General features: G+C 38.3%; 1 protein-coding gene across 1 annotated transcript in view; it reads right to left on the bottom strand.

The window, feature by feature from the left end:
• ARL4A (ARF like GTPase 4A) overlaps positions 1-25,458 on the bottom strand; it is a 55,489-nt gene that overhangs the window by 13,817 nt on the left and 16,214 nt on the right. The window contains exon 2 of the mRNA XM_022587243.3: positions 1-25,458. This exon is cut by the window's left edge and continues 13,817 nt beyond it; it is cut by the window's right edge and continues 14,946 nt beyond it. The gene's annotated coding sequence lies outside the window, so the exon portion shown is untranslated.

Genomic DNA, 25,458 nt, shown 5'->3' with positions numbered 1-25,458 from the left:
AGTTGGCACTGCTTAATCTGATAAAATGGTTTGGTAAAGGTACAGATGCCAATCACTGCCACAGCCCTAAGGAGTAGCCCTGAGGATCAGAAACTAGATTAAATTTGAGGTGACAAAAAGACGTACCAGGGTAGTTTTTCATCCCTTATCCTTCCTTGTATGAACTTTTTATTTTGTAACTTTCCCCTATTTTTATTTATAATCAAGTAAATAATAAATAAAAATTTTAAGAATATAGGGAACATCAATCTCTGCTTTATATCAAATACCTTATACTTTCTTAGACCTTAAAGTATAGTACCAAAATATTTTTTAGTTATGCATATAGCACAGCTACATCTGGGTTATTAGTCAATTAAACTCTAAAAACAAGAAGCTCTTTTTTTCTATACAAAAGAAATTTACACAAGGTCAGGTACTATTTAAAATATTTTAAAATATTATTTAAAATAATTGAAACAATTCAGCTGCACATTACAAGGCTCATTCACCATGATCAGTAAATGGTTCAGTATAGTTTTGAGATAAAAAAAGTTGACATACAGAATTCAGTAGTGTTTCTCTGCACTAATGACAAATTTTCTGAATAAGTAATAAAGAAATTGATACCATTTACAATAGCATCAAAAACAATAAAATACTTAGGAATATATTTAACTTAGGAGGTGAAAGATCTTTACTCTGAAAACTCCAAGGCATTGATGAAACAAATCAAAGAAGACACAAATAAATGGAAAAGTATGCCATGTTCATGTACTGGAAGATTAATACTGTTAAAGTAGCAAAACTACCAAAAGCCACCTATGGATTCAACACAAACCCCATGAAGATTCCAAGGGCAATTTTTACAGAGGTAGAAAAAAACCACTCCTAAAATTTATATGGAACCACAGAAGACCCAGAATAGCTAAAGAAATCATGAGAAAACAGTTCAAAGCAGGAGGCATCACCCTTCCTGATCTCAAGCTATACTATACAACTAGAGTCATCAAAACAGTATGGTACTGGCATAAAAGCAAACAAATAGACCAATGGAACAGAACCAACAGTGCAAAAATAAACCCAAGCATACACAGTCAACTAATATATGACAAGGGAGCCAGGAATACTCAATGGAGAAAAGACATTTTCTTCAATAAATTGTGATGGGCTACTTGGATATTCACATATAAAAGAATGAAACAGAACCCATATCTTAAACCACTCACAAAAATTAACTTGAAATGGATTAAAGACTTAAAACATAAGACCTGAAACCATCAAACTCCTAGAAGAAAACATAGTCATAAAACTCCTTGACTTGGGTCTTGGTAATGAATTTTTGCATATGGCATCTAAACCACAAACAACAAAATCAAAAATAAACAAGTTGGACTACAGCAAACTAAAAAGCGTCTGCACAGCAAAAGAAACAATAAACAAAATGAAAATACAACCTAAAGAACAGGAAAATATATTTGTAAACCACACATCTGATAAGGGGTTAATATCCAAAATATGTAAAGAACTCACACAACTCTATAGCAAAAAAATAAATAAAAAAACAGAGAGAGAAACCCACAAATAACCCGATTAAAAAATGGGTAAAGGTCCTGAATAAACATTTTTCCAAAGAAGATACATGAAAAACCAATAGGTACATAAAAAGATGTTCAACATCACTAGTCTTTAGGGAAATGCAAATTAAAACCACAATGAGATACTACCTCATGCCTGTTAGAATGGCCATGATTAAAAAGACAAGAGATAGCAAATGCTAGTGAGGATGTGGAGAAAAGGGAACCTGTGTGCACGACTGGTGAGATTGTAAATTAGTACAGCCACTTCAGAAAATACTATGGAGGATCCTCAAAAAATTAAGAACAGAACTACCAAATGATCCAGCAATTCCACTTCTGGGAATATACCTAAAGGAAATAAAAACACTAACTCAAAAAGATATATGCACCCCCATGTTCACAGCAGCATTATTTACAATAGCCAAGACATGGAAAAGACTTGTGTCCATCAATAGATGAATGGATAAAGAAGATTGTTGTATACACAATGCAATAATACTCAGCCATAAAAATTGAGGAAATCCTACCATTATGTGACAATATAGATGGACCTTGAAGGCATTATGCTAAGTGAAATAAGTCAGACAAAGAAAGACAATACTGTGTGATCTCACTTATATGTGGAATTTAAAAAAGCTGAACTTACAGAACCAGAGAGCAGAACAGTGGTTGCTAGGGTTGGGGGAGGGTGGGTCAAAAGGTACAAACTTCCAGTTATAATAAGATAAAAAAGTACTAGGCGTGTAATGTACAACACAATGGCTAGAGCTAACACTGCCGTATGATACATAGGAAAGTTGTTGAGAGAGTTAATCCTAAGTGTTCTTATCACGAGGAGAAAGTGTTTTTCCTTTTTTCTTTCTTTTCTTTTTATTGTATCCATAGGACAAGACCGATGTTAGCCAAACCTTTTGTGGTAATCATTTCACAATATATGTTAATCAGACCACCAGGCAGTATGCCTTAAACTTATATAGTGACATATATCAATCATTTTTCAATAACACTGGAAAAAAATTAAAATATAATAAAATAACAACAGTAATGCACAGTAGACATCATTGTGTTACATATACAGTGTTTTCCATATAACTTAAAACTGTGTTGTAAATACAATTATAATCTAAGACATTAAGGTAATTCTATCAACATGTGAAAAATACAGCTATCTTCATTTTTTAGTTTAGATTTTGTAAAATTTCATAAGCTATATATATGTATATATATAAAATAGTATAATTGATAAGTAAAATGGTCAATACACATTGTCTAAAAGACAAACTGCTTTTAAAACATTCTTATTTTTATCTCATTTCAGGAATGGAACTCATACTTACTGACTATTGTCAAATATAATTTTATTCACTTAACAAATGTTTCCTATATTCTGAAAAATAATGTGAAATAATTCATATGATAAAACATCTGTTTTCTCATGCAAATATTTTTTTTTCTTTGCATGAGGGATTACTTCAACATCCCTCAGAAATGGATTATATTTAGCACTATCTTTATTTTTTTATCCTGATAAATTAGGGTTCAGAAAGTTTGGATGGCTTGATTATAATAAAAACAAAGATATAAGTGATGTTCAGTTTTCTTTATTGAGTAATACAAAAATGAAACACTACATCTTCTACCTGTTTATTGTTCTCAAAGGACCAGACATAATCCTCTGCTTACTACAAATAACTCTTGGAACTCACAAATTCCTTTGAGGTTAACAGAGGGCCAGGGATGTGTGGATGATAAAGACTTTAAAGGGATTTTGATTCTTAATGCACCTTTGAAGGTACACTTTATTTTGTACCTGATAAATATAAACTCCATAGGCTCTCATGAGAAAGCTGCATTATTTTTTTAGATTAGAAATACCTGTACTTATGTGTTTTCACATTTACCCACGCCACTCAAGCACCTAATTTACTTGTAGCTACCACTTGCTTTACTAGAAATAATTAACAATACCTCTTTTCCCTGTTTGTTCCAAGTGCAGCCTCTTGCCCTACTAAATCCTACTGATTAGATTATGCCTACTTTTATACTATATCTCTTGGAAAAGTAGCTGACCATATTCTTGTTTCTTAAATTTACCTATGCTGATAAAGAGCAATAAATTTTGGAACAGAATTTAAAGATATAGTTTGGGGCAGATACAAAGAGATTCTGTTTTGTTTGTTTGTTTGTTTTCTTCTGTGGTTGTTACATAGTGTAAACCATCCTCTTAATCCTCTTATTTTGCTGGTTGACAAAATTAACTGTACTGCAGTACATAATGTGTGTATACAAGTCCACAGAATACAAGCGGGGAAAAAAACCCTATCCTTTCCTCAAGACTGTCTTGGAGATAATTCTCTCTCCAAATTCACTCAGGAATCAGGAAGCAGAAAGGATTGTTTTTCATAGACAAGAAGAGGGGAAAGGAAGGTATGCTATAGAAATGAACCACGGTATTCCTTGATTTCAAGGGTCACACAGAAGTCTATAATTTTTAGGCTTCTATGTAGTTTTGTGTAACAGAAACAGATCCACAATGGCTGAAGCAAATAAAGGTTTACATTTTCACATAATAGGAAATTCTAAAGTGGGCCATTTAGGGCTGGTGCATCAACCCCAGGATCTCATCAAGAAGCTGGGCTCTTTTTGTCTCCTGCTTTGCCATTTTTAATATGTGCCTTTCATTCTCATAGTCCCAAGATGGCCTCACCTCCTCCAGACACTGTGTTTTTGTTTAGACATAAGGAGTAAAAAGCACAAAGATCAAATAGCTAAAGTGAGAATGTCAATTATTTGACATCTAATTGTATTTCATTGGCCACAAATGTGTGTCCACCAACCAGCCTAGCTGGTTGGTAATAAAAGTACTTATATTACTTACTTAATATAAGTAAGACCCATACAAAATGTGGGACATACTTATACCAAAAAATTATTCATTGCTTTCCTGAAATTCAAATTTAACTAGGCCTTCTATGTTTGCTAAATCTGGCAACTCTAAGAAAGGGAAACTAACTATTGGACAGGCAGCTAATATTATCTGCTATAGAACCTGTGCAAAATTCCTCCATTCCCCATTATAATGTTGATGCATTCTCTCCTCAGAGAACCTAACTTCAGAGATTAAATAGATGGTTTTATAATTGCCAACTGCAATGGTTAATTTTATGTATCCATTCGGCGAGGCCAAGGTACCTAGATATCTGGTAAAATACCAGTCTGAACGTTGTTGTGAAGGTATTTTTTAGATGAGATTAATGTTTAAATCAGTAGACTTAGAGTAAAGCAGATTACTCTCTGTAATGTGGCCGGACCCCAGCCAAGTAGTAGAAGGGCTTAAGAGGACACATTGAGATTCCCCAAAGAAGAGGGAATTCTGCCTCAACACTGTCTTCAGACTCAAGCTGCAACTTCATCTCTTCCCTGGGTCTCCAGCCTGCCAGCCAGTTTTGCAAATGTTGGACTTGCCAGCCTCCACAATCCTGTAAACCAGTTCTTTAAGATAAATAAGTCTCTCCATAGACAGATAGATAGACAGATAGATAGATAGACAGATAGATAGATACATACGTAGTTAGGCATCCTTTCTGTCCTGTTTCTCTGGAGAACTCTGACCGATATACCAAGTCAAAAAGTTAAAGCAAATATTTGACTGAAGAAGTTTAAGGGTGTGAGCAGGCCTATAAACAACTGAAAAGTATACAGGCTGGATTCATGTATTCTTTTTATGTTAAAATAAAGAGACAATAGTTCGGTAATAACCAGCTACAAAGCAGTTTTTTCCCCACTGGATTAAAACCTTCTCTTCAGAACCTCCCTTGCAATGGCAGCTGCTAGCGAATTTAGAGGCACATTTCTTTTTAATCTGTACTTCTTTTATAATCTAGTCATAGTAGATGCTTCAGAATACTTGACTTTGAATAATTGTACATACTTTAATAATTTTATTACTCCACCAAAATGAGGTCTATAAACTTCTCCACCCAATTAATCTACTTGTGGGAGTCAAAATGTCTCAGAGGAGTTCAGTGAAGTCGAGTAAAAAGTGTTACGGCAGGCATGGATTTACATACACTAACAAATGTAAAATAGACAGCTAGTGGGAAGCAGCCGCATAGCACAGGGAGATCAGCTGGGTGCTTTGTGACCACCTAGAGGGGTGGGATAGGGAGGGTGGGAGGGAGACGCAAGAGGGAGGAGATATGGGGATATATGTATATGTATAGCTGATTCACTTTGTTATACAGCAGAAACTAACACAACAATGTAAAGCAATTATACTCCAATAAAGCAGTTAAAAAAAATGTGTTAACGGCAATTTTTTAAGTTTATATCAATGCTATCCTGTGTACTCATTTTCTAATATTTTGCTAGACCTTGTGCTCAAAGAAAATATCTTTTTTCTATAAAAAACAAATTTCTAACACTAGTAATGTGTTGATTTCCCTTCACCTAAGAATGTGTCTCTAGTGACAGTTTTATCAATATTTTTAAGAGACTTCCTGGGTGTGGCTGGAGAACCTGTCATCCTTTGATAAGAAGAAGAAAAAAAAAAAATGTTCTAAGTGAAGGCCGAAAGCAAACCTCTTACTTTGCATTCACTCTCTTAGGTTTATTTTAAAAAAAGAAAGAAAGAAAAAGAATCTCTGTGAATCCAACTACTATTAGTTTCTCTTAAAATTAAAAACAGAAAATCCAGAATTACCAACAATTTAGATCAAATCTGTGTTCAGAATGGAACATGTTAAACTCTAAAAGAATAGAAAAAATGAAATTTAAAAAAATGAAGAAAAATGAACGCACAGTAAGAATTTGAGACTTTTCAATATATTTCCTTTGGAAACAATTATACAGAAGAAAGCTAGAGTATTCCTTTTTGTTCTTCTTAACAGGACAAACCCAACTTCTGTCTAAGTTCAAAGCTTAGTGAAACCTGTGTCTAAAATTTTTGTTGATTTTTTTTTTCCTCAGCTCACCCATACCCCTGTTTACTCACAGAAAACATAGTCTGCCTTTACCCCACACCTGGTGTTTTCCTCTTGGTGTATCAGCACTGCCTTCCCCTTGCCTGACTCATGTTCACGTGATAGAAATAACCAAGAATGAATATTTCTGTAAAGTTACCAGGACACCCTTAAACTGAAACTCAGGATTCCCAAGTTAACATGAGCTACTGACACCTCAGACCTTCAACCTCTCTCCCCAGATGCTCACCCTTTGCTCCACGTTCAAGCCAACAGGTCCTACATTTCTTTAGAAGGTTGGGGTAGACACTTAACTCTTTAATGGTAAGGAGATGAGAAAGGAGGAGGATGACAACATAGTAAATCTTAAAGGATGAGTATTTCTCTAATAGAGAAAGGGTGGCAGGGGAGGTATGAACAAAAACTGGGTGATCCTGAAAGACTGGATCCTGGTTTCCCACCTTGCTGCTAGCTGTGTCAATCTGGGAACTATATGCTGTTTCCCTACTCTTTCTAGTATTACTGGGGGGGGGGATGTGAGTCTTCCTTCCAGATCCTCACAAACCCCCCCAAGGCAAAACCTAAATTCTGTCTATTTCAGCCCAGTCTTATGACATCACCCTATCCTTCAGTATTTGCAAAAGGCAGATTAAAAAAAAAGAGCACAGTAAACAGGTGACATTGGGTGGAAAGAGGACTGTACTTGGAGACACTACATGTGGGATAGCTGTCCTAGGTCTGTCACTTAGAAGCTGTGCAACTTTAAAGCATATAACTTTTGTGGTGTTGTGGCTTAGAGTGAAAATGAAAAAAGAATGTTTGAGAAGAATGAATAGTTCTTATTTGAGCCTCAGTTTACTCATCTGTAAAATGAGATAAAAATTCCTAACTCTGGGGTGAGGAAACAGTGGTTGGGGCTGGGAGAGTAGTGCTGTTATGAGATTAAATTATGCATGTAAAGCACCAGCACAGCCTCGCATGCTGTATTTCAATGAGTGGGTGATTTCCTCCCCCTTTCCCTCTCTGAGAAAATTTCATATCCTGGCTGGGAATTCAGACTTCTCCAGTTGTATGTGGCTGTCACAATTAGTAATGCAAGATCCCCACCTTCATGGATTGTATATTCTAGGAACTATGGGGGTTATTTGGAGGAGTAACTGAAATGACATATGGTAAACTGATTTTTACATGTGCTAGTTGTTTTTTAAATTAAAATATCCCCTCAAAAATATAACTTTTGACCTGTATATTTATCATATATCAGTCCTCTTCACTTTGGGCAATTTCTTGCAAAGATTGGTTAAAAACTGCTGACAGACTGTAAGAATTCAGAATCCAAATATAGAAAACAGCAAATTTTTTATGCAAAAAAAAGAAAAATGCTAATCCTTGCACTTTTCATTGTTTTATTTGACTACTTTAGTCTTTAGACTATAATCCCAAGTATACAGGCAAGTCTTTTGGAAATAAATAAAGAAAAAAAAAATCTAAAGGAAGACATCTATTTTTAGCTTCCCACCAAGCCATTTCTTGCTCAGCTGTAGTTATTCCAAAATTGGTCACAGTTTTATTTGACCTGTTTTAAGAAGGAAAAAAATAAACTTGTAAAATGGATTTTTATAATATGCACTATTTAATTTTGATCTTTAATGCAAGTATGAGCAGAACAGGCCCTGTCAGATATTTATCACCACCATTTGCAAAACAATCAACCTACCCCATTCCCAGACTCAACCTGCTGTTGACCCGACACCCCAAAGAGGGCAAGACAGGCTTCCTCCCGCCCACCCCTGCCTGTTGCTAGGGCCGCCCATTGTCTGGCTAATGCAATCCTGGAACCCAGCCAGAGCTGTAGCCTGTGTGCGTGGTTTAGTTTTGCTTTGTTTTTAAGGATCACACACATTTTGGCCTTAACTGCAGACAGAAGGCAGAGGAGGAGATCTTATTTTATTTAGAAGAGAAAACCCAGAAAAGTGAGCTCTGCCTGCAGTTGTCTCATGTTTTAAGAAACAAGCTTAGGTAAATGATTAAAATAGAAAAGCATGGCAAAAGAAGAAAAAAAGAAAGGAAAAAGCATGTCAAACCTTAATGGAAGAAATTCCCAGACATATCACCAATAAATAGCCAAACTTTATGCATAGAGATATTTTTATGCATTATAAATAAAAACTAAAATCAGTCTGCTTTCCTCCCAGAAGCTACAGAGAAAACAGTTTCCTTCGAGTAAGTATGCAAGAGTTCAATTTTCTGTTGTTGTTTAAGCATAAAATCTGAAAATAAAAAGGTATATACAGTGTTGCTGAGAATTATTTCTAGGCTTTTTAAAGTATTAATGAACAGTTACTCTTAAAATCATATAGGTGTGTATGTGTGTATAAAAGTTAATCACATCAAAGAATTTACGTAGATGAAAAGTCTAAGAAACTACCTTCCAAAGATGATGTCAGCAAGTAAAGAGGCGGTACACAGAACTGCTTGTTTTTAAGTAAACTACCATAAAAGAGTTCAGAAAGGCATAAGGCTGGCTGTCAGGAAATGAGCTTAAGCAAAGGAAATGGGAGATGTCTGGTTCAGGGGATTTGAGGAAGGCTTTTACCAACGGGTGCTTTTGTTTTGCTTTTCATGCTAAGTCAGGATACAGGCTTTGTCTTTCATATGTACAAAAAAGAAATACCAAGGTGATAAGATAACATCTGGGGCAGTGTAAGGCCTCAAGTTTTCTCTAGTATGGAAAGCTGTTCACTGGCAGCCTACTGCCAGTCTTCCTTGATTTGGGCTGAAATACATGCAGGAGAAGGAGGGAATTACTGACAAAGGTTGAGCACTAATGCTTTTTACTCGATAAAAGCAGAAGCTGGGGTAACTATATTCCCTGGCTTACAATCTGGATTCAGGACACTGAAAGTCACATTGAGTCATCTACCAGGATACTCACAGACCGGCCAGGGGACAGAGATGCGTGATAGTGCACCTGTGGGTGTTTAAGCCCCCCATCATCCCATCCAAAATTAATAAAATGTCTAATTTAAAACAGTTTGCTCGCAGCCTCTGTACACACACCTTACACTCCCTCCACAACCAACACAGATTGTTGTCCCTAACCCTTCCTGCATAGAAATTCTGGAAGTGTTTACAGGAGATCAGTCTCCACGGACCACAGACTATAGCAGACACCTTAGAGAAGCTAGGACAAGAGACCGTGTGGCCCTAGAAAGGGAGAAACACAGAGAGACAAATATCCAGCTCACCGGAGGCCAGCTCTGTGTCCTGCATTTTTCTTTGATGAGAGTCACCAAGATGCTTACGAGAAAATTCTTAAGCCTGGTTGAGTGGGTAGCCTGCAACCTAGTAATTTCTCACCATGACATATACAGGATTTAGAAAGAATAAAACCAAGTATGCTCAGAAGGAAGCCCTTTTGCTGTGCAAAAACTAGTGGGCAAAGATGGGGATGCAGTGTCACGTTTCCGGGGTTCAGGGACTGCCCTTACCCAAACTGGGAAACCTCTCCAACTCTGAGACCTACCATGTGCCTTGTGTCTCATGTTACCTGTTCTGGAGGTGCAGATTTTGCCAACCTCTGGCAGTCCCAACTAAATAGCATTTGTTCCAGAGCTGCTCTCCCTAGAAAGGGCTCTACCCCGAAAATGAACTTGACAAATATCTTAACACCCACCTCCACCCATCTTTCCCTTCCAACTCATCCCATATTAAAACTTACAGACACTCAGGAAAGCTGATCTCAGCCTACTGGCAGAAGGAAAGCCATCGACTAAAACATTCAGTTTAAACTAAATAGTGGCAAGAAGTATTAATCTCCCAGGTAAATTATATAGTTTTAAAGCACTTGTAAAGTCCAAAGAACACATTTTTATTGATGAGATTTCTGTGGATACAGTTTTGGCTAAAGCCTCTCCTCATTTAATACTTTGCACAAAAATTTTATTATGAACAAAGGCAGCTGTAAGCAGACTTAGCCCTTAATGGAAACAGTACTTTGATGACACAGTGGCTTCAAGGAAGGCCATCTCCCAAAAGGTGGAGGCATGAGTGAGAAGTGGGGAAAGCTGACCAAGGAGGAGTCTGGGAAGGCTACCTACTGGGGAGAGAGGGAGGAAAGCTGCAACAGATATGAAAATGATGGAAGGATCATTTATGAAAGGAGCCGCTTGGAGACAGGGCTGGCTTGCTCTGCATGATGAGGATAAGCAGTGAGGCACCCTGGAAAGTAAACAGACTCTACAGTCAGGAAGGTCTGGGTTTGAACACCAGACTCCACAACTTACTCTACAGGGGAATCTGGGCACATTAATTAACCACTCTGAGACACAGTTTCTTCATTTAAAAAATACAGAATTAGATAATTAGAGATAATATAATCCGTGGTATATATTAGACAGTCAAGATGGTAATAAGTCAATCACTATTCACTATGTACATCCTGGGAGAAGAGCTAATATCTGAGGCACAGAGGGACGGTGTGAAATACATGATATGAGAGCCATAGGATTCAAGATTTACGACAGTGTAGAAATGGAGACCTAGGGCTCAAATTTCCTTTCCTCCTAATATTTTCTATCTAGCAGCTGGTTAGTTGTCCTACCAGAATTAACATTCTTCACCAAACCTGACTTCTGACCTTATCTACAAAAACACTCCATTTTTTTTTAATTAAGTGCAAATAGAAATGGGCTATTTATTGCTACCAGCCTTGGCTATAAATCTTGGATGCAATGTGGGTGCTGACTTGGGAGCTCAGAGTTCAACCTGGAGTGTAAAGAGAATGTAAATAATTAAAAGGGTGGGTTCTAATGAGTTACTCTCCCACTTATGTCAGAGTATGGGACAAATGAGGGAATAAACAAAAGGATGGAGTAAGCAACAAAATGATGAAAGGTACAGCTGTGGACAAATCAGATGCCCTGCTACAAATCTGGAGGAAGAAGAGGCTAAAGATTCTCTTTGCTATTATAAAAACAACAATAAATAAAACATAAAACAAGCTAAGGGGTCCTGATACATTCATTACAATAGACTCCAGATTTTCCACTAGTTTACAGAATTGATCGACTCTATATTCATAAACCAGAAAGAGTTAGACCATAAGTAAAATACATTTTATAAAACATTTAGTCCTATTCAAATAAAACCCAGTATTCCTTCTGGAGAGTAAAAATATGCCTAAAAGCAGGTTTGTCATATTAAATAGAATAGCAACATACTACTGTACATGATTAAGAAATGTTTTTATAATCAAGAACCCTCAATTTTATTGAATGAATAATTTCTTTGTTGAACATCAAAGATGTATAATTCATGGGAACTTATTTTCTAAGGAAAATTTTGCAGATTTCCTTCTCTAAGAGAAATCTCAGGATTTTTAGAACATTGTTCAGTTGTTCTTAATACCAATACAAATCTAATAAACAAAGTAAGACTAGAGAAAATAAAATTTTGATTGAAGATTTAAGAGAGAATAAATATGCAGAGGAGAAATGGGAAGTTATCAATACTTTGGTCATAATATTCATTCACTTAACGAATATTATTGTCTTCAACACACCGTGCACTGGGGATACGGCCATGAAGAAGACAGACACGCTCTCCATCATCAAAGTGGAACGTGGGAATAATGGGGAAGAAAGAAATCACAATTGGGATGAATTCCACAAAGAGGAAAAACTGAATCCAAAGGAAGGAGCCCACCCCAAGGAAGTTACTTTTTAATTTTTTCCGAAAACCTGATAGAAGAAAAAAACCGATACAAGAGCGGGATTCTCTAAACAACTGAAGGCTGAGGGACTTGGGGGGAACAGCAGGTGGCAGAACCATAAGCCACACAAGAAAGAAACTGTGTGCAAGCCTGTAAGTGTGCAAAGGGGAGGCTGATGCATTTAAGTAACGAAAGAAATCCAGAATGGCTGGGAGAAAAATAATCAAAAAGGAAGGGTACTGAAAGATGGCATTGGGACTTTAAACTATGGCTAGACATATCACAGGGAGTCATGCTGCCTTATAAAGGTCAATATTCTAAAGATGTCTCAAAGCCAAGACTTTTTAATAGAAATGTGATTTCATTTGCATTTGTAAAAGATCACTAATGTTGGGTGGTTGATGGACTAAAGAGAGTAGTATTGGATCATCACAGCAACTAACCCTTATTGGGAGCTTGCTATGTGCCCACATAATACAAAGAGCTTTACACAGATTACCGAACGTAACCCTCACGAAAACACTGAGGGAATTACTATTTTTTCCTCATCTCATAGAAGAAGAAACTGAGGCTTAAGCAAGGTGATGACAAGAAGAGATTTTGAAACCTGGAAGTCAGCGTTCAGAGCCTATACTTTACTACTATCTACCGTGAATACAGACTAGTTAGGAGCCTACTATAGAAATTCAAATAAAAGATATTTGTGGCTTAGACTAGGGGGTGTGGCAATGGGGTTAGAGAGAAGTGTAAAGATTCAAGAGATAGCACACACCTTCTGGTGCTGGAGTAGAGGAAGTGAAGTGGGAGGAGAAGGCTGACCTGAGGTTTCAGCATTTGGGTAGACGTTCCTTCCTTTAAGATAAGAGACACTTAGCAGAGGAGGATAAAAAATTTTGCTTTTGAACATCTTGCCTGAAAGCTTCCAAAAGGAATTGCCAGGGAAGCTGTGGGCTAAATAGGTGGGAAGTCCAACAGCTAGGGTCTGAGTTGGAGACATAGATTTGAAAATCTTTAGCAAATGTGTGTACTTAAAACCACAGGAGAGAGTGAAATTTCTAAGGCCAAAATTTTCAACTGCAGTTTGCCCAAGATGCACTTGAATAACTTGTTGAAAATGCAGATCCACAATCTCATCTTCATCCAACCCCAACTATTCTCCCACTGCGTAGCTAGGAAAGGGAAGCCAGGTAACTCTTACACATTTGGTTAGTTGAGCTTTGAGAAACTCAGAGAGGGAGAGGATGAGATAAGAAGAGGGAGGATTAGGACGGGGTCTGATGAACTCTAACATTTAAAGGGTAACTATATGAACTGTGTCAGAATATGTCACCACAAAATATGCCACTGTGGCATAAGAATTATTCTGACCTGAAGGCAGTCAAGAAACAGCAGACACAGGAAAAGCTCTCTGCCCTCCCTGTTTCTGCCTAAAAGCAGAACATAGCGCATGTGGTTGGGAGTCCGCCTGCCGATGCAGGGGACACGGGTTCGTGCCCGCTTCCGGGAAGATCCCACATGCCGTGGAGCGGCTAGGCCCGTAAGCCATGGCCGCTGAGGCTGCGCATCCGGAGCCTGTGCTCCGCAACAGGAGAGGCCACAGCAGTGAGAGGTCCGCGTACCGCAAAAAAAAAAAAAAAGCAGAACATAAATTTCCCATTATAAACATGACAGATCTCCATTTGTAAAGGTGTTTCCCGACTCCTGTACCAGGAAGTCCAGAAACAGCACAGAGGTGAGTCAGCATAACAAACTTTATTAAACAACCCCTATTTATCATATATTTCCTAGTCACCTTCCCATGATTTATTGCCCTTTGTCAAAATGGTATAGCAGCCCCCAAGTCTAACTGCTTCTTTGGGTTTTCACCTCTTTTCTATGGAGCCCTTATACATGTAAAATTAAAAATAAAATGTTATGCCTTTTCTCTTATGAATTTGCCTTTTGTCAATTTAATTTGCACACCTCTGAGACTAAATCTAAGAGGATAAAGGAAAAGTTTTTCCTCCTCTTCATATATGAGGACCTCCAGCAAAATATATGGGAAAAAGAGAAGCCAGATTGATAGGAGGAACATAGATGAGAATTGTGTCAGGAAATCCTAGAAAGGAGAGAGTATTTTAGGAGAAAGTTGGCAACAGTGTCAAATGCTGATATCTTGTCAACATTTCTGAGGGCCAGTTCTGTTCCTAGCCCCGAGAACCCCAAGGAGAATGCAATATAATCATGGTTATGGAGGAGATCCAACTATACCTATCATATCAGGCACTATTTTTCATGCTTTATATACTTTATTTTACTTTAAACTTTATATAGACTCCATATGACAAGTATAAGTATAATTAATTACAGATGAAAAATTGATATACATTGAGGTTAAAATATATTTCTGGGTTTATTTTTAATAAACAGTAGACCCATAATTCAAACCCAGAACTGTGTGATTCTAGAGGCAATACTCTTTCAGGTACAGAGTATCATAGTGCCTTTTAGTGTTACGTCAGAGCTATGGACCAGACTTTTAGGAAGCATAAAGGAGGGGCACCTAATTCACACAGATGTAGACAGAAGCGCCAGGAAAGGTTACGATGAGCCAAACCTTGCATGAGAAGGAATTGGCCAATCACACAAGGGAGGGAAGGATAGGTGTTTTCAGCAAATCAGTACGGGCAGTCACTGATGGTAAAATAGAGCATCAACTTCAGGGAACTCCGTGAAGCAGTGAGTTCATGTAAGGGAGAGAGGGGTTCTGAGGAGGAAAGAGTAGAGGTAGAAACTTTATTCTGAAGAGGAACCATTTACATATTTTAAGTAGAGGGCCCCCTGGGGCAGATTTGTGTAGGAATCTGTGTCAACAGTGTAAAGGATGAATTGGGGGAGGAGAATAAATGCAGACCAACCAAGTAAGAGCCTGGACAGTGGCCTGACGGACAACAGAGGAAAAGAGGGCATGTCAGAGAGAGGAGAAAGGCATGAAATAAAAAGAACCGGATGACTTGGATCAAGGAGGGTAGGTGTTGGGAGCGGTGACAAGGGGAGAGGTATAGAGGATGAATACCAGTTTTCTGACTTGGGCAAAGGGGCAGCTGGCAGGAGATGAATGGAGGAGAACAGATATGGGAGAAAAAACTATGACTTCGGTTCTGGGGTTAGAATTGCCTATGAACTTCCAGGAGGACGTGTTATAAAGGTGGCTGGCTGGATGGGACTGGCACTTAAGAAAAGGTCTGGGCCATGGCTGTTATCATGGAGTAGGTATACAAACGGTGATCCCCAAAGTCATCTGATCATAGAACTCTTTATCCAAAGCAAATGTTCTGAGAAGAGTTTACAATTCTCTCCTTCTGGGAAATTTTTGAAGCTTTATCAGCAACTCTTCCCCATTTTTTCAACAATGGAATAGCCATTGAAAAAAACAAGGAAGATGGTAGAGCAGGGATCCATCCAGATCTGAATCTTTCCCATAGTCTTTATTATTCTACCAAACATTTTTTTTTATCAGTTTGGTTGAAAACTGGTGGCCATATCATTCATGAGGATAAATGGATTTTATCTAACACAAAATATAATTTATGACTCTTTTTTTTTTTTATTCTCCAGTTTTAATTTGTTTGTGAATTATCTCCATTATCCAATGACTTGTTCTTCTCAGTTTTGGTGTATAATTTGGATCAGATAAAGGTGGAATGGTGAGGAAATTACAGTTGTTCCCTCTTTCATATTGTGACATTTTGAGTAATCGAAACAATTTAGCTATCATGCGAAGAATTCTGCTGTCAAATATACAAAAATCAATTCATGAAAATGACAAGGATCATGTTTATTTGGTGAAGCAACAAACTACCAGAACTGCTTTAATTTCTTTCTAATGGCAACAATGTCCCAGAAAAACAATTTCACGTCATTTATTCCTATTGTGACATATATATTAAGAAGTTTGGGGAGAAATGTTGCACAGTTTTTTCAAGTAATGCTTTTAAAAGGGAATTTCCATAACAATTATGCAATTATTAAATGAAAATAGCTGTATTGCCAGACAGGAAGGCCCATCCCAGTGTATTTCTCTTTGAAAATTACTGTTGGGAGATTGATGAGGTAAGGAATAACATGAATAATTCTATCTCATGAAGAGAGAGTCTCCTCCCCCTCTTTTCTGGCATGAACGCCAGTTTCTTTTAGAAGAATAGATGGGTCGCAGTGTACAACCTAGCTTTTCCTTCTGTGATGCACTAATTTAGTAGGGATCAAGATCCTGGCCAGCCAAAGAAAAGGTAAATACCATCCATCAGACTTTCACTGAATTGTCAAAATTAAGAGTATTTGTTGTATTTTTTTTTCCTCACACTAGATTTCTTCTCTTTTAGGGAATTCCTATAGTTGTGCATTTTTTTCCCCCAATTACTCAGAATCATATTATAAAGATTATAAATAAATCAATTTTAACACACTCTAGTTGAATTCAAGGCTACTTATTCACCATCACTCCTAGTATATTTGATTACCTCCAAAGAGCTGGTTGTCTAAACTAGTCATGCACATTCAGGGAAGAAATAAAATCAAATAAAACAAAACTGGCTGGGCTGAGGTTACAGAAAGAGTTAATGTTAAGGAAGGTTGGGAAATCACATAGTCCAAGCTTGTTCTTAATCAACAATCAAAAAAAACAAAAAAGAAACGATGGAGCAGGGAAAAAAAAGTCTTTTGACTATAATCATTACTGATAAAAGCATGATCCGGGCTTCCCTGGTGGCACAGTGGTTAAGAATCCACCTGCCAATGCAGGGGACACGGGTTCGAGCCCTGGTCCAGGAAGATCCCACATGCCACGGAGCAACTAAACCTGTGCGCCACAACTACTGAGCCTGCGCTCTAGAGCCCGTGCACCACGACTACTGAGCCCACATGCCACAACTACTGAGCCCACATGCCGCAAGTACTGAAGCCCACACACCTAGAGCCCATGCTCCGCAATAAGAGAAGCCACCGCAATGAGAGGCCCGCGCACCACAACAAAGAGTAGCCCCTGCTCGCTGCAATTAGAGAAAGCCCACGTGCAGCAACAAAGACCCAACACAGCCAAAAATAATAAATAAAATAAATACATTAAAAAAAACAAAGCTTGATCCTTTCTGATTCTTTACACGAATGTTCAAGTCAAAGGGATCACGAATATAAAAATTATTGAAAATTTTCCAAGAGTATATAGTAAACATTATTAGGATGTCTGCCCAACCCATGCATCACCAACCCCCTTCTCTAAAAACTGCCTTACTCATGACCAGGGCTGGGGCCTGATTATAGACCAAGACCCCAGTCGCAGTCTAGCTGGTGTGTGTCAGGATGGACTGAGTCTCTTTCCTCGGCCAGGGCTAGAGTTGGGATTCAGAAGCCCCAGTCTCTCTATTCCGGCTGCCAGCACTGAGAAGTAAGATACAGTAAAAAAGTTAGTCTGTAGAGAAAGAAAAAGATGAAAGAGATGTGGAGAGGTGCAGAATAAAAGAGACCATGAAATAACTTGAAGAATAGGGTAAATAGTGGTTTGATTAACTAGGATGGACAAGACTGGGAGAGAAATAATTTTGAGAGAAAATTTAAAGTCCTTCTTTGTCCACATGACAAACGTTGTTGTACACACGAAGGGAGATGTGGGCCAGACATCTGGAACTAGGGGAGATGTCAGGACTGAAGATGGAAATTTTAGACCCATCAGCGTAGAGATGGATTTTAAATTTTGGGGGCTGGATGAAGTTAGAAATGGATAGGGAAGAGAAACCAAAGTCAAATCCAAGTACTCCAGCATTTAGCAGTTGAATAGAGAAGGAAAAACTAGCAAAGGAGAGGAGCAGCAAATGAGGCAGAAAGAAAATCAGGTAACTGTGCTGCCACAGAAGCCACAAGAATAGTGTTTTCAGAAGTGATCAAATCAGCTCACTCTTACCAAAAAAAAAACAAAATAAAAAACACTTCTTAGAATTATTTGTATTCTGCTTGAGGGCTCACCAAATGAATGATATTTGTACTGTTTTTGGACTGATATTAAAGTCATATGAAAATAAAGTAAAAACATAAGCATACATAAACCAAAATTTTTTTAAAATGCCTCAGACAGATTCAGTTGGGTTTTGTTTAAAAAAAAAAAAAAAAAAAGGCAGGCTAGATTGTTGAGCAATATTTCTTGTACAGTCTGAAACTGGTAGGATTAGTTTAATTGTGAGGCTTTAGAAAAATGTCAATAATGAATTTTGTGAGACTTTAGAAAAACTTCAATAATAAAACTTTTGTGAGATTCACTTTGCAGAAGGCTTAGAACACAGCTTGATGGATGATAGTGAATGTCCATTCCAGAGAGAGGGATCTGACAGTAAAAAAGGGAGACTTTAATAAGGTCTGCTTGGCTGGAACAAACATGATATCCCAAATTGCTTTATGAAGGTCTGAAGGCTGCAAAGCAATAAGAGAGGCAATGGTGATTCCGCCAAGGGTACGGGGGGCTAGCTAGGCCAGGGGGGAGGGTGCTTAGCTGTCTACTAATGTTTAGTATCCCCCCTAAACATCAAATGCAAATACAAATAATGTGCTCCCTAGGCCAATCCTTCACAGCAAGTCCTCTGGCCCCCTGTGTGACCAGACCAGAATGCCAGCCCGCCCCAAGCCCTCCTTCATGCAAAGGCTGGTGTAATTAATGGGCTGAATTTCTTAGTGGTTAAGATCTTGAGCTCTGCAGTCTAACAGGCCTTGTTAGAACCCCAGTTTTCCCCATTATTAACTGAGTGACCATGTCTAGAGACTTAACACCTCTAATCTCTCTTTATTCATGAAAAGTGGATTACAGAAATTACTTCATCAAGTGACACAGAGAATTAAATGAGAAAATAAACATAGCATTTAGCACACTGACCGTAATCACCATTCAACAAGGGGGAATTTTGTATTATCTTGTTGGGTTCAAAAGGTAATATTACACAAGACGCATTTGAGCCTGTAACACACTTGGAGAATAGGAATCCGCCCAACGTCTGTCTCATGAAGATGGCTGGCGCTGCGCTGGGAAGCAGCAGGTGGATATTGCCAGCAGTAGCTCAGTCTGCCAATTCAGCCCTCCTTCCACTGTGCCACTGCTTCCCTACAGCTGCCGGTGTATACCAATGGGCCATTCACTATCCAAAAACATATAAAGGCGTATTTGCTCTAAAGGACTATGTGTTGTTAAAAAATAAAGGTATGGATTTTTCTCAAGCAGATTACATTACTCCATTTCTTTCTCGTGGTCACTGTACTTTTTCTTTTTCGAGTGTGTAATAAATGTATTTCTGAGCCTGTTTTAAATGATAGAGTCAATCACTGTTCAAAGCCTCCACTGGCCAGCAATTGTAAAACTCTCTGCATTGTGACCCAGAGACACTCACTGGCCTAAACTTTACATCACAATAGGCAAGCCACCTCGAGTCAGCTTTGAAATCCCAGGGCTGTGGTCAAAGTAGGACCTCCCGGAAGGACAAAGTGTTCTGTTTGTGTAGCACAAGGGTGTGGCTTTGGTAGCTAGTAAAATAATCTGAACACAAAGGCTTCTAGATCCTGCAGAGCACTCTGCAGTGAACTGACTCAGCGGAAAGTGGTGGGAAAGGAAGCTTGTTCTTAGATTTCAGAACCCTCCAAAGCTACACCCTCCCCACTTAGTTCTGTCCTAGTTCAACAGGAAGGGGGTTTCATCAGCTAATATGTGCACGTGCGTGCGCACGCACGCGCGTGCACACACACACACACACACACACACACACACTGCCATCACCAATTTAGACTTCATATAAATAGAGAGCATTTTAGAAACTGTTATATACTTTTAAATCCTCTGATCCCTGTATCTGGAATTAAGAAAAAGGAAGTCTGAATTATGCAAAATCAGTCCTTATTGATTAGATTTCCTTCTTGATTACTTAACTCTTAACTTTACTCAGATTATTTTGCCTAAAGACCACTTAGGCAACTTCACCCAAAGAAGATGTAGAAACTTTCTTTGTGAAAAAGACTACAGAGAGCTTTATATTCTATCAATAAGATTAATGTTCTGTGAAATGTACATTCCAAGGAAATACATATTCAGAAAAAAAAACATTTACTAGGATGAACAAGAAACACAATTAATTTACCTCTCCCTAAACTACTAGAAAGCCAATTAACTTAACAACAAATTATTTAAGTTCATGAATTACATATAACACTACGTTTACAAAAATGTTCAAAAATATGCATAGACAGATAAGAGAAGTTTTTTCGTGAGATTGTTGCCAAAAATCACTTAAAGTTAACCCCAGGACAACCGAATATGTTGACAGTGCCCTGTGAGTTAAAATTTGATACATTCTTGAATGTTTTTGTTAAAGTTTTTTAAATGGTTAAAATATATATAATTGGTAAAATATATGACCTCCTTTCGTTTTATCAAGATTCATAAACATCATTTGCTTTTATAATGTTTTTAAAATATATATTTTTTAAATTAATTAATTTATTTATGGCTGCACTGGGTCTTTGTTGCTGTGAGCAGGCTTTCTCTAGTTTCAGCGAGCAGGGGCTACTCTTCATTGCAGCGCATGGGCGTCTCATTGCGGTGACTTCTCTTGTTGTGGAGCACGGGCTTTAGGTGTGCGGGCTTCAGTAGTTGTGGCACGCGGGCTTCAGTAGTTGTGGCTCGAGGGCTCTAGAACCCAGGTGCAGTAGGTGTGGCGCACGGGCTTAGTTGCTCCATGGCATGTGGGATCTTCCCGGACCAGGGCTTGAACTCGTGTTCCCTGCATTGGCAGGTGGATTCTTAACCACGGCACCACCAGGAAAGTCCCATATAATGTTTTTTCCAAAGCTTTTCTTTTTGTACTGGATTACATGACTCCTTCCTTTTTCAAGAAGTTCTGAAGGGCACAATTGGGAACAGCAAAGGATAAACTGCACTATCTATAATTGTGTGACAACAGAACTCCATGAAAGGTGAGGTTCCTTACAAAATACAAGGCAAGCAGAGAATATTTCAGTTTAAGATATTTCAGTTAACATTTGTCTCTAGAAGATGTATATTCACCCCCTGAAAAAAGTGTACTGAGTATCTGCTATACAGTAGGCAGTGTTCTAAGTTCTGGGACTACATAGGGAATAAAAATAGATGGGGTTCTTGCTCTCACCGACCCTACATTCCTATGGAGGAAGAAAGGCATTAAACACACCAACAACCAAACAAACAGGAGAATATTACCTAGTGCTAAGTCAAGGAGAAAATTACTACAGAGTGTTGTATCAGAAAATGACTACAAGTAGGGTTGCCAGGCTTAGCAAATAAAAAGTCAGGAAACCGAGCTCAGTTTGAATTTCAGATAAACAATGAATACTTTTTTGGTACAAATAGGTCCCATGCAATATCTGGGACATGCATTTACAAAAAAATTATTTGTTGCTTATCTGAAATTTAAATTGAACTCAGCCTCCTGCATTTTATGTGGCAACCCTACCTGGGAGGCTTCTTACACTGGAAGGTTGGAAAAGGCCTCTGTGAGAAGGTGATATTGACAGCACACCAGAAATAAGCACAAGCCCTAAAGCAGAAACAAGTGTGCGTGCCTGGTAGACAAAGAATGTGTGTGCAAATCACACTGTTGGGAGATTGTGACAGAAACGACCAAGAGAACTCTTTCCTATCTAGTGCCAGAGACCTGGTAAACAAGGAACATACTTAAGGAAGAGCAGGGACATGGGCTGTGGTGAATCAGACTTCGTAAGAGGCAGGGTTTGGAGTTTCCTGTGTAACATATTAGAGACGCTCTCAGAAAAGGTTAGATGGAGGAGGATGTGCTTGCAAAGAAATGTGCGAACCTGAGGTCTGGAAAACTGAGTTAGGAAGACTTAAGACGGAGGCTCCGCAACGGAGGGTTCCTTGAGAAGGTGTTAAGATTTTAATTGATTTCCTTCTATCACCAGGAAAGTCCTACAGGGCATAACTTTACTCCCTTCACAATGTAGTTCCTTTTTCAAATTGTCTTACTTCTTTAAAAAAGTAGGGAAGAGGGGGTTTCCCTGGTGGCACAGTGGTTGAGAGTCCGCCTGCCGATGCAGGGGACACGGGTTCGTGCCCCAGTCCGGGAGGATGCCACATGCCGCGGAGTGGCTGGGCCCGTGAGCCATGGCCGCTGAGCCTGCGCGTCCGGAGCCTGTGCTCCGCAACGGGAGAGGCCACAATAGTGAGAGGCCCGCGTAACGCAAAAAAAAAAAAAAAAGTATGCAGAGTCAGACACAGCAATTTTGGAAAAAGGGAAAAGATAACTGTTGAGGAGGAAGCCTGGACTCTCCACACCACACTACCGAACGGCCAAGAGTAAGGGGTGGGGACACCCTGAACAGAGCAGGGAGCCTTAGGGACCAGCACAAAATGTGTGTGCTGCCCGCAACAGAGAAAATGTATCTATTTACAAAACATATATATGTGTGTATATATATATATATATATATATATATACACACACACTTTGTGTGTGTATTGGAATATATATGCACAGTTTTGCTTTCCATAAACATTTATGTGTTTTAAGTGGTACCATATTACATACAGCAAACTCTGCAAATTTCCAAGTTTCACTCAATGACATGTATTGGAGACCTTTGTACATCAGTATATACAGATCTCTTTCAATCTTTTTAAGTCCTACATAGTATTCTATCATACAGATACACTGTCATTTAAACGTCCTCCAATTTATGAGGATTCAAGTCATTACCAGTGTTTTCCCATAAATGCTGCTAGGACCATGGTTCCCAAACTGTGCTGGGTACTGTAAACACACAGGAGTGTCATGACTATTTTTAAATTTCGAGGGAAGCAGAGTAACAACTGTCAGACACCACACAAACTACTACTACAATACTACTATTAAATTTGGGTCTAACTACTTAACAAATAGAACTATTAGATATTTTTTTGTCCTAGGGTTCGCCATGAAAAAAATCACCGAGACACTAAAAATGCCGTGAACCACGAATGTTTGAGAATCTCTGTACTGGGAGCATCCTCACATGTGCCTATGTACGCAAAATATCTCCGAGGGAAGGTCCTAAGAAGTGGCTTGTTTTTGTTGTATTTTAATTAAATTGAAACCCATATTAAAAAGAAGTACTTTCAACCTATCCTTACCTGTTTTTTTTCCTTGAAAACATATTTTACAAACTTATTCTCAACAAGTCCTCAGCTAGAAGACTTCCATAATTCAGTTTGGCAGTCATATTTACTGCCATTGTGAATTGGTGCATCTCAAATAACTTTTATTCCTCAAAACTTTATATTTTAAAAAACCTATGACAGTTATATGATTGCAGATAATATAATTTAAAAATACACTTACTTTATATACGTGTTGACAGAAAGAAATGCAGAATATGTTGTTTCTTGATTTTTGTGTTTTAAAAGTTCAAATGAATGAACTGATTTACCAATAAATCATAATTTGCTTATGTAATATTTATACCAGTAGAGTTTAGTAATGAACATAATTTCAGCAGACTTCTGAAATTCCTGGATTTCAAAGTTAAAGTCTACTGTTGGTGCTTCATTTCATATGCTGAGAGATAGACAGTCTAGACATTCCATAGAAACTGACAACATGCTGGGAGGTTACTGTGAAGAGTTCAAAAGAAAAGGTTCCAACTCCAAGCCAGACTTTATATTTTCAATGATATATACCCAAATATTTAAGAAGCAATAAAATTCAATGATTTACCAAATCACTATACAATATCATTAGCTAGTAAATCTGAGGACAAAGGTCTCCCTAAACCATGTCACAGAATGTTCCTACAGTGGTTTCCATGGCTTGTTAATTACACACATTGCTCAAGAGTCATGGGCATTAAAGAGGCAAGTCTATCCTGCTATGTTTTATTATCTCTATCATTACTGCTGCTGTTTCCTCAAGTATTTTCAGTAAATGCTTGTCAAAGACTAGTTTAGTTGGAATTTAATCATTTTTTTAAAATCACTGGTTATCGTCAGCCTTAATGTTTCTATCACTAGACACAAAGTAAAAATACTTATTACCTGTATTACCTGAGACTCTGTATAAAAAGTTAGTATTATGATTTGCTGAATATTATGCTTGATAAAACAGTTGTAAAAATATTTTATCATAGTATTCTTCTGACAAAGCAATCCAGAAGGAAATTCTTATCTACTCATATGACGTTTATCTTTTTTACCCGAGTTATGAGTGAAACCAAAGGGAATGGGAAGAAAGCTCTAAAAGAATGAACATGGTCATTGTGCTGGACTGAGTGCCTTTCTAGTTTTAAAAGTAGCAGTGACTTTCTGGTTTTAAAATCATCCAAATCCCAAGTAAGCAACGAGAGTTACTTTTACCTACACTAAGACAGGATTCCAAGATGATGACTGTGGCAGTTTCTAGATATATAGAGATGAGTCATAAACTGAGACCTAGGTGCCCCCAAGATGCAGAGTCTTTTACGTGGCTACTCAAACATTATGAGTTTACATGAGTTGCCTATGAACTCTGTGAACTCGTAAGCTATAAAGAAAGGGTCACTGTGTTGTGTCCAAGATATAACAATAATGGGCCTCTCATGTGGACTTTACTCTGAGTTTCAACCAGCTTGCAACAGGCTTGAGATCCTTGTTGACATGTGACCTAGTACCCATGCTCCATATCAAATACAGACAGACCACTCCAGTTGTAAGTAATACCAGTACCTAGCTTAGGAATATCTTTATACTGTACATTATACAATGGGGGGGTGCAATATGCTTAATATAACATTTAAAGAGTTGTCAATATCTGTAATGTAGGGGAAAAGGTAGCTTTAATGCATTTTTAAAATTATATTACTATTGCCTTTTTTTGTAAACTTAAAGAATATTTTCTCACTGTAAATTGATTTTTTTTTTTTTTGCGGTATGCAGGCCTCTCACTGTTGTGGCCTCTCCCGTTGCGGAGCACAGGCTCCGGACGCACAGGCTCAGCGGCCATGGCTCACGGGCCCAGCCGCTCCGCAGCATGTGGGATCTTCCCGGACCAGGGCACGAACCCGCGTCCCCTGCATCGGCAGGCGGACTCTCAACCACTGCGCCACCAGGGAAGCCCTGTAAATTGATTTTATTTGAAAACTGAGCATCTCGGGTTTTTGAAGCCAAGTGCTGAGAAGGCATAATGGCTTTCTGAGCCAGGATCTGAAACTCAGTTAT

This window comes from Delphinapterus leucas, chromosome 9, assembly GCF_059928025.1.
Source record: "Delphinapterus leucas isolate spDelLeu-1000000601 "Yukka" chromosome 9, BTC_Dleu_Yukka2, whole genome shotgun sequence".
Classification (NCBI taxonomy): domain Eukaryota; kingdom Metazoa; phylum Chordata; class Mammalia; order Artiodactyla; family Monodontidae; genus Delphinapterus; species Delphinapterus leucas.
This window is presented reverse-complemented; position numbering and strand designations above follow the sequence as displayed.